The sequence below is a fragment of the Anomaloglossus baeobatrachus genome, chromosome 10 (assembly GCF_048569485.1).
Source record: "Anomaloglossus baeobatrachus isolate aAnoBae1 chromosome 10, aAnoBae1.hap1, whole genome shotgun sequence".
In the NCBI taxonomy this organism is placed as follows: domain Eukaryota; kingdom Metazoa; phylum Chordata; class Amphibia; order Anura; family Aromobatidae; genus Anomaloglossus; species Anomaloglossus baeobatrachus.
The window spans coordinates 4,271,829-4,288,308 of NC_134362.1; the positions used below are offsets into that span (position 1 = coordinate 4,271,829).

Here is a 16,480-nt window from a genome sequence, read left to right on the forward strand (position 1 = left end):
GAGAGGACACACACAAGCTAGGGACCCCAACGTAGAGAAATACTTTGGCGTAGTGTTGGGGCTCTTCTGCATTGATCAATTCAGTAGCTAAATTTCTCTTTATTCATATATTCATGGCAGTAATGCAGGTTCCATTTTTCACATTTCATTCTTACAAATAGCTATTGAATTTTTCATGTCAGTATTCACACAGCAGTTTCTGCTATTCCATGTATTCCCCTTCCATAGTCACTGGTGTGCATACCTTATCTCCCCATAGTGATGTTTTTTAGGTTTTTTGCACCCAGTTCAGACATAGAATGGAGTTCCAAACGTTATTCCTTAACCTCCACCTAATGAACCGAGTGCTGGAAGACACACACGCTCCATCACCTCCACCTAATGTGCTGAGTACTGGGGGACACACACCCTCAGTCACCTCCACCCCGAGTACTGGAAGACACACATGCTCAGTCACCTCCACCTACTGACCGAGTGCTGAGGGACACAGGCTCAGTCTCTCTCCTCAGTCAGGTCTCTGCAGAGTGATCCTCTGTCCACTGCTGGGCAGCCAATAGGAAAAGCTTTCTGTGTCTGTGTACTTCTCCAGTGATAGCCGAGCCTGTGTAGTACATGGCAGCATGGCAGACAAGTCTCCTTGTGGAGTATAAGGCTAATTTCACACATCAGTTTTTTTCCATCAGGCACAATCCGGAAAAAAAACGGGTAAAACGGATCCGGTACCACATCCGTTTTATCCCCATAGATTTGCATTGTTACCGAATTGTGCCTGATGGCTTTGCTTTGCATCTGTTTTTTTCCGGATGCGGCAAAATTAATTAAAGCGGCGGCCGGAGGCAATGTATCTTGCAATGTTTTTTTGTCCGGAAAAAAAAAACGCATCGCGCGTGTTTTACAATGGAAGCCTAAGGACGCCGGATCCGGCACAATGCGGCAAAAAACGGATGCGGCTACTGGATCCAATTTTGTAAACTGCGCATGCTTCAATGTTTTGAAAAAACGGATCCAGCAAAAAACCCGGACAAAACGGATGCAAAAACGGAGGCAAAACGGATCCACCGGATCGTTTTTTTTACGCATCCGGCATAACGGATCCGTTAAAAAACGGATCCGGTGGATACGGTTTTTACATTTTTTGCCGGATCCGTTGGATCAGGAAAAAAAAGGATTGTGCCTGAATGCAGAAAACTGATGTGTGAAAGTAGCCTAAAGGGGGCTTTCCACGCTACGACATCGCTAATGCTGAGTCGTTGGGGTCATGGAATTGGTGACGCACATCCGGCCGCATTAGCGATGCCGTTGCGTGTGACACCAATGAGCGATTTTGCATTGTTGCAAAAACGTGCAAAATCGCTCATCGGTGACATGGGGGTCCATTCTCAAAAATCGTTACTGCAGCAGTAACGAGGTTGTTCCTCGTTCCTGCGGCAGCACACATCGCTCCGTGTGACACCGCTGGAGCGAGGAAGCTCCCCTTACCTGCCTCCTGGCCGCTATGCGGAAGGGAAGGAGGTGGGCGGGATGTTACGTCCCGCTCAGCTCCGCCCCTCCGCTGTTATTGGGCGGCCGCTCAGTGACGTTGCTGTGACGCCGCACGGACCGCCCCCTTAGAAAGGAGGCGGTTCGCCGGTCACAGCGACGTCGCCGGGCAGGTAAGTATGTGTGACGGGTCTGGGCGATGTTGTGCGGCACGGGCAGCGATTTGCCCGTGTCGCGCAACAGATGGGGGCGGGTACCCACGCTAGCGATATCGGGACCGATATCGCAGTGTGTAAAGCCCGCTTTACTCTGTTAGGCAGTGAATCTCCACCATCCCGGCTCTCGGGCAGGACTCTGCTGCTCAGAGCTGAATGGTGCTGTTCAGCCTCCACATTGTGCCAGTCCTCGCAATGAAGCCGGAGACTCCTGACCTCCCACATGCGAGGACTCCTAAATTGTTACAGTTTGCTTTCTGACGTGTTTAGCGGTAGACATGGATGTCACATGGTGGTGATGGTGGTGACCGATGCCAGCACATACGTGCGGTGACTTGTGTGGACGGCCTGGAGATGAAGTCCTGGCAATGTCTCTCGTCTTCTTTGATGTGATTCCAGGATCACACTAAAGGAATATGATGCACGTGATGCTACAAGTATGTGATCTGCAGCCGCCTCTTGGAATTTACTCCCGCTATTGTCCTCACATTGCATTGTGTTTAATCATTCTGGATACCCAGAGGGCTCATGTCCGCACCACATGCAGATATGGCACAGGATAGCGGGCCCGGGGCAGACGAATCCGCTGTGCAAAGTGACATAATTCTCCCCAGAACAAGATTACAGCATTGATCCCTCACAACTTCTGCTGCAGATGTGGATGTAATCCGGGATTAACGGCTCGCTCCGCACTCTTACAATCATGGACTGCCACTGACGGGACACCTCCAGATGCATCTCACTCTGCTGCAGAGGATCAGAAGCACAGCAAGTTCCCAGACAATCACCGAGGGCTGTCCATAATCTGTAATTGGGAAATCCTCAGACTACAAAGAATAATTCCCTAGTCTGTTTACTGGGAATGCTCGATCTCTGAATATCGATTGTATTTTTGGACTCCAGTAAATCTGGAGGAAAACCAAGGTGACAGCTCCCATATGGCCATGCTCCTTGTTTGGTGAGGTTCTCCAGTGTCTTTGCATCTGGACTCCCCGTTATAAGATCTGCCTCCTGGGTGTTGATGTTTTCAGGACACTTTGGCCCTGCACCCTCTAAACACTCTTAAAGGCCCCTTCACACGCTACGATATATCTAACGATATGTCGTCGGGGGCACGGAATTCGTGACGCACATCCAGCCTCGTTAGAGATGTCGTAGCGTGTGACACCTCCGAACGACTGTTAACGAGCAAAACTACTCACCTTATCGTTGCTCGTTGGCACGTCGTTCATTTTAATAATGTCGTTCATCCTTCTGTGCGCCGGTTGTTCGTCGTTCCCGAGGCAGCACACATCGCTACGTGTGACACCCCGGGACATAACACAGCTTACTTGCGTCCCACCGGCAATGAGGAAGGAAGGAGGTGGGCGGGATGTTCCGGCCGCTCATCTCCGCCCCTCCGCTTCTATTGGGCGGCCGCTGTGTGACGTTGCTGTGACGCCGAACATCCCTCCCCCTTCAGGAAGAGGATGTTCGCTGCCCACAGCGACGTCGTTAGGGAGGTAAGTGCGTGTGACAGGGGTTAACGACATTGTGCACCACGGGCAATTGACGCACAACCGACGGGGGCTACGATATATCGGAGCGTGTGACGGGGCCTTAAGGGTCCTTTACACACTGCGACATCGCTAACGATATATCGTCGGGGTCACGTCGTTAGTGACGCACATCCGGCGCCGTTAGCGACATCGCAGCGTGTGACTTCAAGGAGCGACGATCTACGAGCGCAAAAGTGTCAAAAACGTTGATCATTGAGACGACGCTCATTTTCATAATATCGTTGCTGCTGCAGGTACGATGTTGTTCGTCGTTCCTGCGGCGTCACACATCGCTCTGTGAGACGCCGCAGGAACGACGAACATCTCCTTACCTCCGTCCACCAGCAATGAGGAAGGAAGGAGGTGGGCGGCATGTTCCGGCCGCTCATCTCTGCCCCGCCTCTGCTTTTGGGCGGCCGCTTAGTGACAGACGCTGCAGTGACGTCGCTATGACGCCGAACGCACCTCCCCCTTGAAGGAGGGATTGTTCGGCGGTCACAGCGACGTCGCTGAAAAGGTATGTGCGTGTGACGCTGAGGAAGCGATAATGTTCACTATGGCAGCGATCACCAAATGTCACATGAACGACGGGGGCGGGTACTATTGCGCACGACATCGCTATCGCTAGCAATGTCGCACCATGTAAAGCACCCTTTAAGATCCTTCAGCATGTGCTCACCCTCTTACATGGGAGCGCTACACTATTTCCAGGCTGAGTCTCAGCCTGATTTTTGGAAGAATGTTGTTCAGACTTCTTACAATCCCAAAACACACGACAATCCTCCGATTATGTTTCTAAGAAGTGTGTGGGAATGGGGGATCCTGTGTATCAGCTGTATATAGAGGTATTAGCAGTCATTGTACGGGAGTAGGCAGAGGTGAGCTATGACATAATAATAATAATTTTATTCATTTATATAGTGCTATTAATTCCACAGCGCTTTACATACATTGGTAATACTGATCCCATTGGGGCTCACAATCTAGAGTCCCTATCTGTATGTCTTTGGAGTGTGGGAGGAAACCGGAGAATCCGGAGGAAACCCGAAAATCCGGAGGAAACCCACGCAAACACGGGGAGAACATACAAACTCATTGCAGATGTTGTCCTTGGTGGGATTTGAAACCAGGACCCCAGCAAGACTGCAGTGCTAACCACTGAGCCACCGTGCCAGCTGACATATCCTATTGTGATTGGTGGATCATTTGTTATCAGCTGTATATAGAGGTGTTATCGGTCATTGTACAGGAGGAGGAGGAGGAGGTGATCTGTTTCATCTATTGTGAATGGTGGATCCCTATATTATCAGCTGTATATAAAGGTGTTATCAGTCATTGTACAGGAGGAGGAGGAGTTGAGCTGTGATATCACCTATTGTGAATAGTGGATCCTGTGTTGTCAGCAGTATATAGAGGTGTTATCAGTCATTTTACAGGAGGAGGAGGTGAGCTGTGACATCACCTATTGTGAATGGTGGATCCTGTGTTATCATCTGTATATAGAGATATTATCAGTCATTGTACAGGAGGAGGTGAGCTGTGACATCACCTATTGGGAAAGGTGGACCTGTGTTATCAGCTGTTTATAGAGGTGTTATCAGTCATTATACAGGAGGGGGAGGAAGTGAGCTGTGACATCACCTATTGTGAATGGTGGATCCTGTGTTATCTACTGCTTATAGAGATATTAGTCATTTTACATGAGTGGGAGGAGGTGAGCTGTGACATTAACTATTGTGAATGGTGGATCCTTTGTTATCAGCTGTATATAGAGGTGTTATCAGTCATTATACAGGAGTCCAGGAGAAGGAGGTGAGCTTTGAGATCACCTATTGTGAATGGTGGATCCTGTATTATCAGTTGTATATTGAGGTGTTATCAGTCTTTGCACAGAAGGAGGAAGAGGTGAGCTGTGATATCACCTATTGTGAATTGTGGATCCTGTGTTATCAGCTGGTGTTACCTGTCATTGTATTTCAGTCGATGATAATGAGACTGCTAAAAGTCTTCTGTAAAGAACAGAAGTTTTGAGTCTACAATAGATCAAGTGGCCAGTGTGAAAAGTGCCAGATTTCATTTTGTTTCTTAATATAGATTGTGAGTTTAAACAAGAAAACTACAATTAACAAAAAATCGTTTCGTAGGCCGCTTTCTGATGACCTGACCCCGTTAATTATCTTTACTTACTTTGCTAGCATTGTATTGTTTGCAGCAGACTCCAGCCGTCAGTTGCTGGCCCCGTCAGTTGCTGGCCCCGTCAGTTGCTGGCCCCCGTCAGTTGCTGGCCCTAGCAGTTGCTGGCCCCAAGCAGTTGCTGACCCCGGAAGTTGCTGGCTCTGGCAGTTGCTGGCCTCGGCGGTTTCTGGCCCTGGCAGTTGCTGGCCTTTTCAGTTTCTGACCCCGGCAGTTGCTGGCCTCGTCAGTTGCTGACCCCAACAGTTGCTGGTCCCAACAGTTTCTGGCCCCGTCAGTTGCTGGCCCCGGCAGTTGCTGGTCCCAGCATTTTCTGACCCCGTCAGTTGCTGGCCCCGGCAGTTTCTGACCCCGTCAGTTGCTGGCCCCAGTAGTTTCTGACTCCATCAGTTGCTGGCCTCGGGCAGTTTCTGGCCCTGGCAGTTGCTGACCCCAGAAGTTGCTGGCCCTGGCAGTTGCTGGCCCAGGAAGTTGCTGCCCCGGCAGTGGCCCCGGCAGTTGCTGGCCTCGTCAGTTGCTGACCCCGGCAGTTGCTGGTCCCAACAGTTTCTGGCCCCGTCAGTTGCTGGTCCCAGCATTTTCTGACCCCGTCAGTTGCTGGCCCCGGCAGTTTCTGACCCCGTCAGTTGCTTGCCCCAGTAGTTTCTGACTCCATCAGTTGCTGGCCTCGGCAGTTTCTGGCCCTGGCAGTTGCTGACCCCAGAAGTTGCTGGCCCTGGCAGTTGCTGGCCCAGGAAGTTGCTGGCCCCGGCAGTGGCCCCGGCAGTTGCTGGCCTCGTCAGTTGCTGACCCCGGCAGTTGCTGGTCCAAACAGTTTCTGGCCCCGTCAGTTGCTGGCCCCGGCAGTTGCTGGTCCCAGCATTTTCTGACCCCGTCAGTTGCTGGCCCCGGCAGTTTCTGACCCCGTCAGTTGCTGGCCCCGGCAGTTTCTGACCCCGTCAGTTGCTGGCCCCGGCAGTTCCTGGCCCCAGTAGTTTCTGAATCCATCAGTTGCTGGCCCCGGCAGTGTCTGGCCCCATTAGTTGCTGACCTTGGCCACTGTAGATATGACTCTTGCCTTCTCGCAATCTTGTGTCTGTATTGTCTCCACTTTGCGCAGTCCAGTGAATTCTTATATTAAAGTAACAGATTGTAGTTTGTTTTTTTTTATTCTTTTATCTAATTAAACAACTTAGACAAACCTGATCCTGATGCTCCATCCTGGCTCCCCGTATGAGTTTCATTGCCGTTTTCTCTTCTCTCCTCAGATCACGTTCATGAATTCACAGGCAGCCCAGCAGTGATTTGTGGCGCCACACCCATTTTTTTGACATTATGTAAGTACCATTTATTGAACTTGCTTAGAAATGGTAGAATTGGGTGTTCTTTGTGGATTTGCCAATTGTACTGAGCTCTGTCAGGCTATGTGCCCACGTTGCGTTCTGTCCCTGCAGAAATCTCTGCAGCGATTTGAACAGCACATGTGCGCTTCAAATCACTGCACAAACAGTGCGTACTGAAAAGCCGATTTCATGCGCTTTGGATGCAGCCCCTCCCATAGACAGAGCGGGGGCTGCATGCAACGCGCACGAAAGAACTGACATGTCACTACTTAGAACGCAGCGCTTCGGCAGCAGCCGAAGCGCTGCATTCTAATACGCCACGTGGGCATGGATTAGGCACAATCTTCATAGACGCATGCAGTTACGCTGCGGTGCAGATCGCAGCGTAACTGCATGAACATCCGCCACGTGGGCACATAGCCTTATGTTGTGGATTGTGCAGGTGGTGATTTGGAGGACTGGGGTCACTGTAGACATATGGGCTCAGTGTTTTGTGAACAATTTGGGGGAAATGTTATAAATTTGAAGAGCGCAGTCAGTGCCACTCTGCGGTTGCAAAGGCTAAAAGAAAGGGCTTTAATGTCTTAGAAGATATAATTTCGCATCTTTGTAAAGCTCCAGCCTCATGTGTAATATTATTCCTGTTTATTAAAGACTCTTAGGCCTTGTTCACACACTGCGGTTTAACCCGTGGTTTTTTTTGCAGTTTTGCTGCAGAAATTTCGGCAGAAAATGGTTGTAACCTTTCTGCAGACATTACCCAGCAAAACCTATGGGAAAAAAAAATAGCTGTGCGCACACTGCAATTTTTTCTCAAGAACATTCTTTCTGCAGAATTTCTTGAGAAAAAGAATGTGCATGTCACTTCTTTTCTGCAGGTACCTGCGGTTTTTGCCATAGATAATGGTAAAAAACTACAGGGACCAACCTGCGGAAAAACCGCACCAAAAACGTACAAAACCGCGGTAAAACCGCATGCGGTTGTCGGGGCGGTATTGGTGCGTTTTTTGACCGCAAGTGCGGTACTCTTTCAGACTCTCAAGAAATTTCTTGAGAAAAATCCTTTTTCTAGTGTGAACAAAGCCTGAGAAAGAAATATTATGAGGTGGGACTGATTTCAGGTATGAGGAAAAGTGTTCACTGCAGGCGGCGGCGAGAGGTTGTCTACATTGGACAGTGTCCCCAGTCAGGCTATTCATTGTTTTAGTGGACGGGGTCACTGCTTGTAATTGAAAACCTCTCTGTAGAATTCTGGATCCTGCACTGTAAAGACCCGGTAATGTTCCTGGAGAGCTGTACGGAGGCCTATTACATGGCACTGGCCACATAGAGGATATCTCTCCGATAAACGGGGCGCAGGAGGGAATTCTTCTGATATTTTGGTTGATGGATTTGGATTAAGCCTTGTCTTGACTAACTGGAACCAACGGCATGCGTTTTTGTCTTTACAGTGGGTACGGAAAGTATTCAGACCCCCTTACATTTTTAATTCTTTGTTTCATTGCAGCCATTTGGTACATTCAAAAAAGTTAAAAAAAAATTCTCATTAATGTACACTCTGCGCTCCATCCCTCATCTTGACAGAAAAAAACAGAAATGTAGAATTTTTTGCACATTTTTTAAACAAGAAAAACTGACATGTTCATAAGTATTCAGACCCTTATCTCTGTATTGAGTAGAAGTACCCTTTTGAGCTAGTACAGCCATGAGTCTTCTTGGGATCCTGGATTTGGGGATCCTCGGCCGTTCTTCTTGCAGATCCTCTCCAGTTCCATCAGGTTTGATGGTGAATGCCGGTGGACAACCATTTTCAGGTCTCTCCAGAGATGCTCAGTTGGGTTTAGGTCAAGGCTCTGGCTGGGCCAGTCAAGAATGGTCACAGAGTTGTTCTGAAGCCACTCCTTTGTCATTTTAGCTGTGTGCTTAGGGTCATTGTCTTGTTGGAAGGTGAACCTTCAGCCAAGTCTCAGATCCAGGGGACTCTGGAAGATGTTTTCTTTCAGGATATCTCTGTACTTGGCCGCATTCATCTTTCCTTCAATTGTAACCAGTTGTCCTGTTCCTGGCTCCATAGCATGATGCTGCCACCACCATGTTTCACTGTGGGGATTGTATTGGGTGGGTGATGAGCAGTGCCTGGTTTTCTCCACACATACCTCTTAGAATTATCAGCAGAAAGTTCTATCTTCATCTCATCAGACCAGAGAATCTTATTTCTCATAGTCTGGGAGTTCTTCATGTGTTTTTTTGCAAACTCTATGCGGCTTTCATATGTCTTGCACTGAGGAGAGGTTTCCGTCAGGCCACTCTGCCATAAAGGCCCAACTGGTGGAGGGCTGCAGTGATAGGTGACTTTGTGCAACTTTCTCCCATCTCCCTACTGCATTTCTGGAGCTCAGCCAGAGTGACCTTGGGGTTTTCCTTTACCTCTCTCACCAAGGCTCTTCTCCCACGATTTCTCAGTTTGGCTAGACAACCAGGTCTAGGAAGAGTTCTGGTGGTCCCAAACTTCTTCCATTTAAGGATTATGGAGGCCATTGTGCTCTTAGGTACCTTGAGTACTGCAGAAATTGTTTTGTAACCTTGGCCAGATCTGTGTCTTGCCACAATTCTGTCTCTGAGCTCCTTGAGCAGTTCCTTTGACCTCATGATTCTCATTTGGTGTGACCTGCAGTGTGAGCTGAGGGGTCTTAAATAGACAGGTGTGAGCCCTTCCAAATCAAGTCCTATCAGTTTAATTACACACAGCTGGACCCCAATGAAGGAGTAGAACCATCTCAAGGAGGATTCACAAGGAAATCGACAGCATGGGACTTATGCTGCTTTCACACTACATTTTTTTAACATGCGTCATGAACGTTTTTTTAACGCAAAAAACGGATCCAGCGCAAATGCGTTTTCATTTCAATGCATTTGCAATGGACTCACGTCAACATGCGTTCACATGCGTTTGCGTGCGTTATAGTGAGGATCCAGCGACTTGCAGTTTTTTAACTTTTTTCAAAAACGCTACTTGTAGCGTTTTTGAGCTGCGTCCAAATACTGCTAATCGCTGGATCCTGACTAAACAGCACGCAAACGCATGTGAACGCTGGCATGCTGATAGACAGGATCCTGCTTGCTCTACTGAGCATGCCCAGAAAGCAGCCTGGCGTGATCAGTCCCTCTCTCCCCCTCCCTCTCTCTCTCTCTCTCTCTCTCTCCTCTCTCTCTCCTCCGCCTGAGAGCGGCGGACGCTCGTAACCAAGGTAAATATCGGGTAACCAAGCAAAGCGCTTCTTAGTTACCCGATGTTTACCTTGGTTACGTGTGCAGGGAGCCCGGCTCCCAGCAGCTGCAGGCTCGCAACTAAGGTAAATATCGGGTATTCAAGCAAAGCACTTCACTTAGTTACCCAATATTTACCTTGGTTACAGCTTACCGCAGCTGTCAGATGCCGGCTCCCAGTTTATCACATTCAGTTCCCCTCACTCTCGATCACATGACTCCAATGCCCGCCCATAAACTTCAAGTGACAGGATCCTGCAAAATAACACATGCGTTTTTCTAAGCAAAAACAGGATCCGCTTTTGCAGCAAAAAACAGTTCATGACGCATGCTAAAAAAACGTAGTGTGAAAGCAGCCTAACATATGAGTGTCTGAGTAAAGGGTCTGAAGACTTATGACTATGTGATGTTTTAGTTTTTCTTGTTTAATAAAATTTGCAAAAAATTCTATATTTCTGTTTATTTCTGTCAAGATGGGGTGCAGAGTGTACATTAATGAGAAAAAAAATAAACTTTTTTGAATTTACCAAATGTCTGCAATGAAACAAAGAGTGAAAAATGTAAATGGGTCTGAATACTTTCCATACCCACTGTATATTTTTATGTATGATGTATGTGTGAATAGGACTTGTGCTACTGAAAAGATAGACAGGTTGTAATATGATTATGCCCATCTACCCTGCATCTTTTTCTCTGCCGGTTGATAGATAGTTTATTTGCCATAATTTGTATAGCACTATATGTTCCAATTCGCTACTGTACAGATGTTATCAGCGCTCACATCAGTCACTGTCTGCAGGGGCTCACAGTGTAATGGCCCTGTCAGCAGGGGAGACGACCACTACACCTTCAGGGATCCTGGCTAATGCCCCGCACATGTTCTCCCTGGTTGTATTAGGACCCAGGATACCAGCGCTACAAGGTAACGAAACTGAATCGATCCTTGCATGTGACAGGCAGGGATACTGACCACTATACTAACGAGGAATGAACATACAGAGAAGCTCGGTCCTTTGAGACAAGTAAATGTCCTCTCTCTCTCTCACAGCATACAATCTCAGAGAGAGAGAGAAAGAAACTGCAGCTACATCCCCCTCCCCCAGATCATATCATCTGTGTGCTGCATTAATGCAAAATGATCTCCTCTGGATTATGTCAGCATTTACATGGAGAATGCAAGCAGCGAATAGAGTCCACAAAATAAGATTTCAGAGTATGCAGATGTCTTCTCAGCAGGACAAACTTGGTGGTAGAATTTACTACTCTCGTGGTAAATCACAGACTAAAGGCCCCATACGCATTACACTGATGTCATGTGTATGTGGGTGCTGACCGACATTCTGTGCATGAAGGCAAAGACTGACAATCAGTGAGCACCTTGTGTGCTGTTTGTGTGCTTTTATGAACTTTGTGTACTCTCTGTGATCTCTCCATGCACTCTGCTCTTGTGTGCACTCTGTTTGCACTGTTCTCTCTGTGTGCGCTATGTGTGTTCTCTGTTGTCTGTGTGCGTTCTGTGCTCACTGTGTGCGCTCTGTATTCTCTTCTGTTCTCTCTCTGCGCTCAGGGTGTGTTCTCAATGTGTTCTCTGCATGCTCTCTGTGTGCACTCTATTTGCACTCTGCTATCTGAGTGTGCTCAGTATTCTCTCTAGGTGCGTTCTCTGTTCTCAGTGTACTCTGTGTGTTCTCTATAGGTGCACTCTGTGTTCTCTGCATGCTCTCTGTGTGCTCTGTGTGTGCTCAGTATTCTCTCTAGGTGCGTTCTCTGTTCTCAGTGTACTCTGTGTGTTCTCTATAGGTGCACTCTGTGTTCTCTGCATGCTCTCTGTGTGCTCAGTATTCTCTCTAGGTGCATTCTCTGTTCTCAGTGTACTCTGTGTGCTCTCTGTGGCTGCTTTGTGTTCTCTATAGGTGCACTCTGTGTTCTCTGCATGCTCTCTGTGTGCACTCTATTTGCACTCTACTATCTGAGTGTGCTCAGTATTCTCCCTAGGTGCGTTCTCTGTTCTCAGTGTACTCTGTGTGTTCTCTATAGGTGCACTCTGTGTTCTCTGCATGCGCTCTGTGTGCACTCTATTTGCACTCTGCTATCTGAGTGTGCTCAGTATTCTCCCTAGGTGCGTTCTCTGTTCTCAGTGTACTCTGTGTGTTCTCTATAGGTGCACTCTGTGTTCTCTGCATGCGCTCTGTGTGCACTCTATTTGCACTCTGCTATCTGAGTGTGCTCAGTATTCTCCCTAGGTGCGTTCTCTGTTCTCAGTGTACTCTGTGTGTTCTCTATAGGTGCACTCTGTGTTCTCTGCATGCGCTCTGTGTGCACTCTATTTGCACTCTGCTATCTGAGTGTGCTCAGTATTCTCCCTAGGTGCGTTCTCTGTTCTCAGTGTACTCTGTGTGTTCTCTATAGGTGCACTCTGTGTTCTCTGCATGCGCTCTGTGTGCACTCTATTTGCACTCTGCTATCTGAGTGTGCTCAGTATTCTCCCTAGGTGCGTTCTCTGTTCTCAGTGTACTCTGTGTGTTCTCTATAGGTGCACTCTGTGTTCTCTGCTTGCTCTTTGTGTGCTCTCTGTGTGCACTCTATTTGCACTCTGCTATCTGAGTGTGCTCAGTATTCTCTCTAGGTGCGTTCTCTGTTCTCAGTGTACTCTGTGTGTTCTCTATAGGTGCACTCTGTGTTCTCTGCATGCTCTCTGTGTGCTCTGTGTGTGCTCAGTATTCTCTCTAGGTGCGTTCTCTGTTCTCAGTGTACTCTGTGTGTTCTCTATAGGTGCACTCTGTGTTCTCTGCATGCTCTCTGTGTGCTCAGTATTCTCTCTAGGTGCATTCTCTGTTCTCAGTGTACTCTGTGTGCTCTCTGTGGCTGCTTTGTGTTCTCTATAGGTGCACTCTGTGTTCTCTGCATGCGCTCTGTGTGCACTCTATTTGCACTCTGCTATCTGAGTGTGCTCAGTATTCTCCCTAGGTGCGTTCTCTGTTCTCAGTGTACTCTGTGTGTTCTCTATAGGTGCACTCTGTGTTCTCTGCATGCTCTCTGTGTGCACTCTATTTGCACTCTGCTATCTGAGTGTGCTCAGTATTCTCCCTAGGTGCGTTCTCTGTTCTCAGTGTACTCTGTGTGTTCGCTATAGGTGCACTCTGTGTTCTCTGCATGCGCTCTGTGTGCACTCTATTTGCACTCTGCTATCTGAGTGTGCTCAGTATTCTCCCTAGGTGCGTTCTCTGTTCTCAGTGTACTCTGTGTGTTCTCTATAGGTGCACTCTGTGTTCTCTGCATGCTCTCTGTGTGCACTCTATTTGCACTCTGCTATCTGAGTGTGCTCAGTATTCTCCCTAGGTGCGTTCTCTGTTCTCAGTGTACTCTGTGTGTTCTCTATAGGTGCACTCTGTGTTCTCTGCATGCTCTCTGTGTGCACTCTATTTGCACTCTGCTATCTGAGTGTGCTCAGTATTCTCCCTAGGTGCGTTCTCTGTTCTCAGTGTACTCTGTGTGTTCTCTATAGGTGCACTCTGTGTTCTCTGCATGCGCTCTGTGTGCACTCTATTTGCACTCTGCTATCTGAGTGTGCTCAGTATTCTCCCTAGGTGCGTTCTCTGTTCTCAGTGTACTCTGTGTGTTCTCTATAGGTGCACTCTGTGTTCTCTGTGTGTTCTCTGTGTGTGCTCAGTGTTCTCTAGGTGAGCTCTGTGTTCTCTCTTTGTTCTTGGTGTGCTCTCTGTGGCTGCTTCGTGTTCTCTATAGGTGCACTCTGTGTTCTCTGCATGCTCTCTGTGTGCACTCTATTTGCACTCTGCTATCTGAGTGTGCTCAGTATTCTCCCTAGGTGCGTTCTCTGTTCTCAGTGTACTCTGTGTGTTCTCTATAGGTGCACTCTGTGTTCTCTGCATGCGCTCTGTGTGCACTCTATTTGCACTCTGCTATCTGAGTGTGCTCAGTATTCTCCCTAGGTGCGTTCTCTGTTCTCAGTGTACTCTGTGTGTTCTCTATAGGTGCACTCTGTGTTCTCTGCATGCGCTCTGTGTGCACTCTATTTGCACTCTGCTATCTGAGTGTGCTCAGTATTCTCCCTAGGTGCGTTCTCTGTTCTCAGTGTACTCTGTGTGTTCTCTATAGGTGCACTCTGTGTTCTCTGCATGCGCTCTGTGTGCACTCTATTTGCACTCTGCTATCTGAGTGTGCTCAGTATTCTCCCTAGGTGCGTTCTCTGTTCTCAGTGTACTCTGTGTGTTCTCTATAGGTGCACTCTGTGTTCTCTGTGTGCTCTCTGTGTGTGCTCAGTGTTCTCTAGGTGAGCTCTGTGTTCTCTCTTTGTTCTTGGTGTGCTCTCTGGGCGCTTTTTGTTCTCTACAGGTGCGCTCTGTGTTTGCTATTTGTGTTCTGTATGTGTTATTGTTGCACGCTGTGTGTTCTCTGTGGGCGCTCAGTATTCTCTCTGTGTGCTCTTTGTGTGATCTTTATGTGTGTTCTCTATGTGTGCTCTGCGCTCTCTCTGTGTGGTCCATGCCGCAAAGATACTTTTATTATTTTTTTTTATCCTTGATACTGTGCACTGTCTGATAATTGCAGAGTATGATGCATTTCAGTCTTTGACAATGGTTCTGAAGTTTGCAGCCGTGCACTCCATGAAGTGGTATGGAGCTTCCCGTGGCACTAGCTGCCTCTGATTCCACACCGTATAGGTACGACTGCGCCATTTACAGCTGACGACGAGTTTTTAGGAAGGAGCGTCAGCTCTTTTTACCTGAAAGAACCCGGGTCAGCTGATGTAAGTGATTCATTGTTATTGCCGAGTGACTGTAAGATGAGTCCAGGCAGGACGAGCGCACACGACATGACAGCGCTATTTACAGCACACTCTTGTCATAGTGAAAGCTATCGACAATAACACGGACTGTGCTGTTTTGGGACGATCAGCTCAGCCTGTAAATTACACCTGAAATCTGAGAGAATGCGTGTGATAAAACCCATACGAGCCGGGTATTTATAGCGCTGCTCTCCATCTGCACTCCGCCGTTACAAAGTTTCTTCCTTGTCTGCACAATGCACCTGTTCTGTATTATTTATGTCAGTGTAAAATGTTCTCGAAAGCTGGTCGCAACAAAACCAACTCTGCCTGGAAGAATGGCCTTGTGGGAAATGTCTTATCCCAGGGATTGAGGGTGGTGGTACCTGTCATGGTGTGTGAACAGTGACCTATACTCACAGCGCATGAACATTACTCACATACAGAGCTGTATTCACAGTTCTGCTGGTCGCTGGAATTTTCCACAGTGCAGCCAGCAGAACCTGAAGTGCTGGACATCGGCTGAATTGTCAATGCTGCTGTGGCTGGAATAAAATACGTCAACTACAAAACAATGTGAGCTTTACGCTCCCCAGTCCAGTAGTGTGTCTCCACCGTGTTCTGTGAGAGTGATGGCCCGTCTGCAGCGCTGCAGCCAATCAGTGAGCTAGGCAGTTCTGCCGATGCCATTGACACCAGCAATATCCATATGGCGTTACCACTGTTGTGGAAGGACTGGGGCAACGACGGAGACTACGCTGGACCCGGTAAGGGTATGTAGGGCTCAGGTTTTTTGATTGTGCTTTTAATTTACCGAGATATGGACAATTGTTTTCTGAACGCCTAAGTGACTGACGCCACCGGATGAAGCTTTTCTCATATTCTGGTTTACTGAAATCATACCGTTTTCTAATATAACCTCAAACGCTCCTCAGAAAGTGCACTTATTTCTAAGCACCAGAGTCAGCAAGTGCGAGCCCTCCCTGTCCGCGGAGCGGCTGTGCTTGTGTTCGTTCACGCTCACTGCTTTTTCACTAACTTTCAGGAAAGCCAGAGAAGTAGCTGGAATCTGCCCTCAACGCCGCCCGGACCATTAGCGAATGTGCTCCCCACACGATTGTACCGCGGTGCGCGAAATGAGCAGTGAGACAAAGCCTTGCAGCGGGTGTGTGCTGTCATCTACCATGATTTATAAGGTGAAGCCTCCTGTTTACATGCAGCAGATTTGGAGCGGGCTCCACAAGGGGAGAGGGCTATATACAGCCAGGTAAACCCGCCAGCCGATTGTGACTGTACAATGGGCCAGGACACTGGCGAGCTAGCTTCCAACAGAGTCTGCCTCCCTTCAGAAGTCAGCACCAGGGATGTAATACTCTGAAGAACATAGCCAATATGAACCTATGAGGAGGTTGAGGAGCAGTCAGAAGTGTAATAATCTGCAGATATCTCACTATATATCTGACAGGAAGAGGGATAGGGCTGTGTTGTAGATCTGTAGAGATCAGGTGTAATAATCTGCAGGATATATCACTATGTATCTGTCAGGAGATGAAGGAGCGATGTGTGGCAGATCTTTAGAGATCAGTGGTGTAATATTATATAGGATATATCACTATGTATCTGTCAGGAGGAGGAGTGATGCTCTGCAGAGAGGTCAGTGGGGTAATAATTTGCAGGATA

The 16,480-nt window shown here is 48.1% G+C and overlaps 1 protein-coding gene across 9 annotated transcripts in view; it reads left to right on the plus strand.

The window, feature by feature from the left end:
- Positions 1–16,480, plus strand: part of SOX6 (SRY-box transcription factor 6) — an 853,991-nt gene that overhangs the window by 107,513 nt on the left and 729,998 nt on the right. For all 9 annotated transcript variants that reach the window (XR_012727417.1, XM_075326979.1, XM_075326980.1 and 6 more), the window contains exon 2: positions 6,673–6,741. The gene's annotated coding sequence lies outside the window, so the exon portion shown is untranslated. The remainder of the gene's footprint in view (positions 1–6,672; positions 6,742–16,480) is intronic.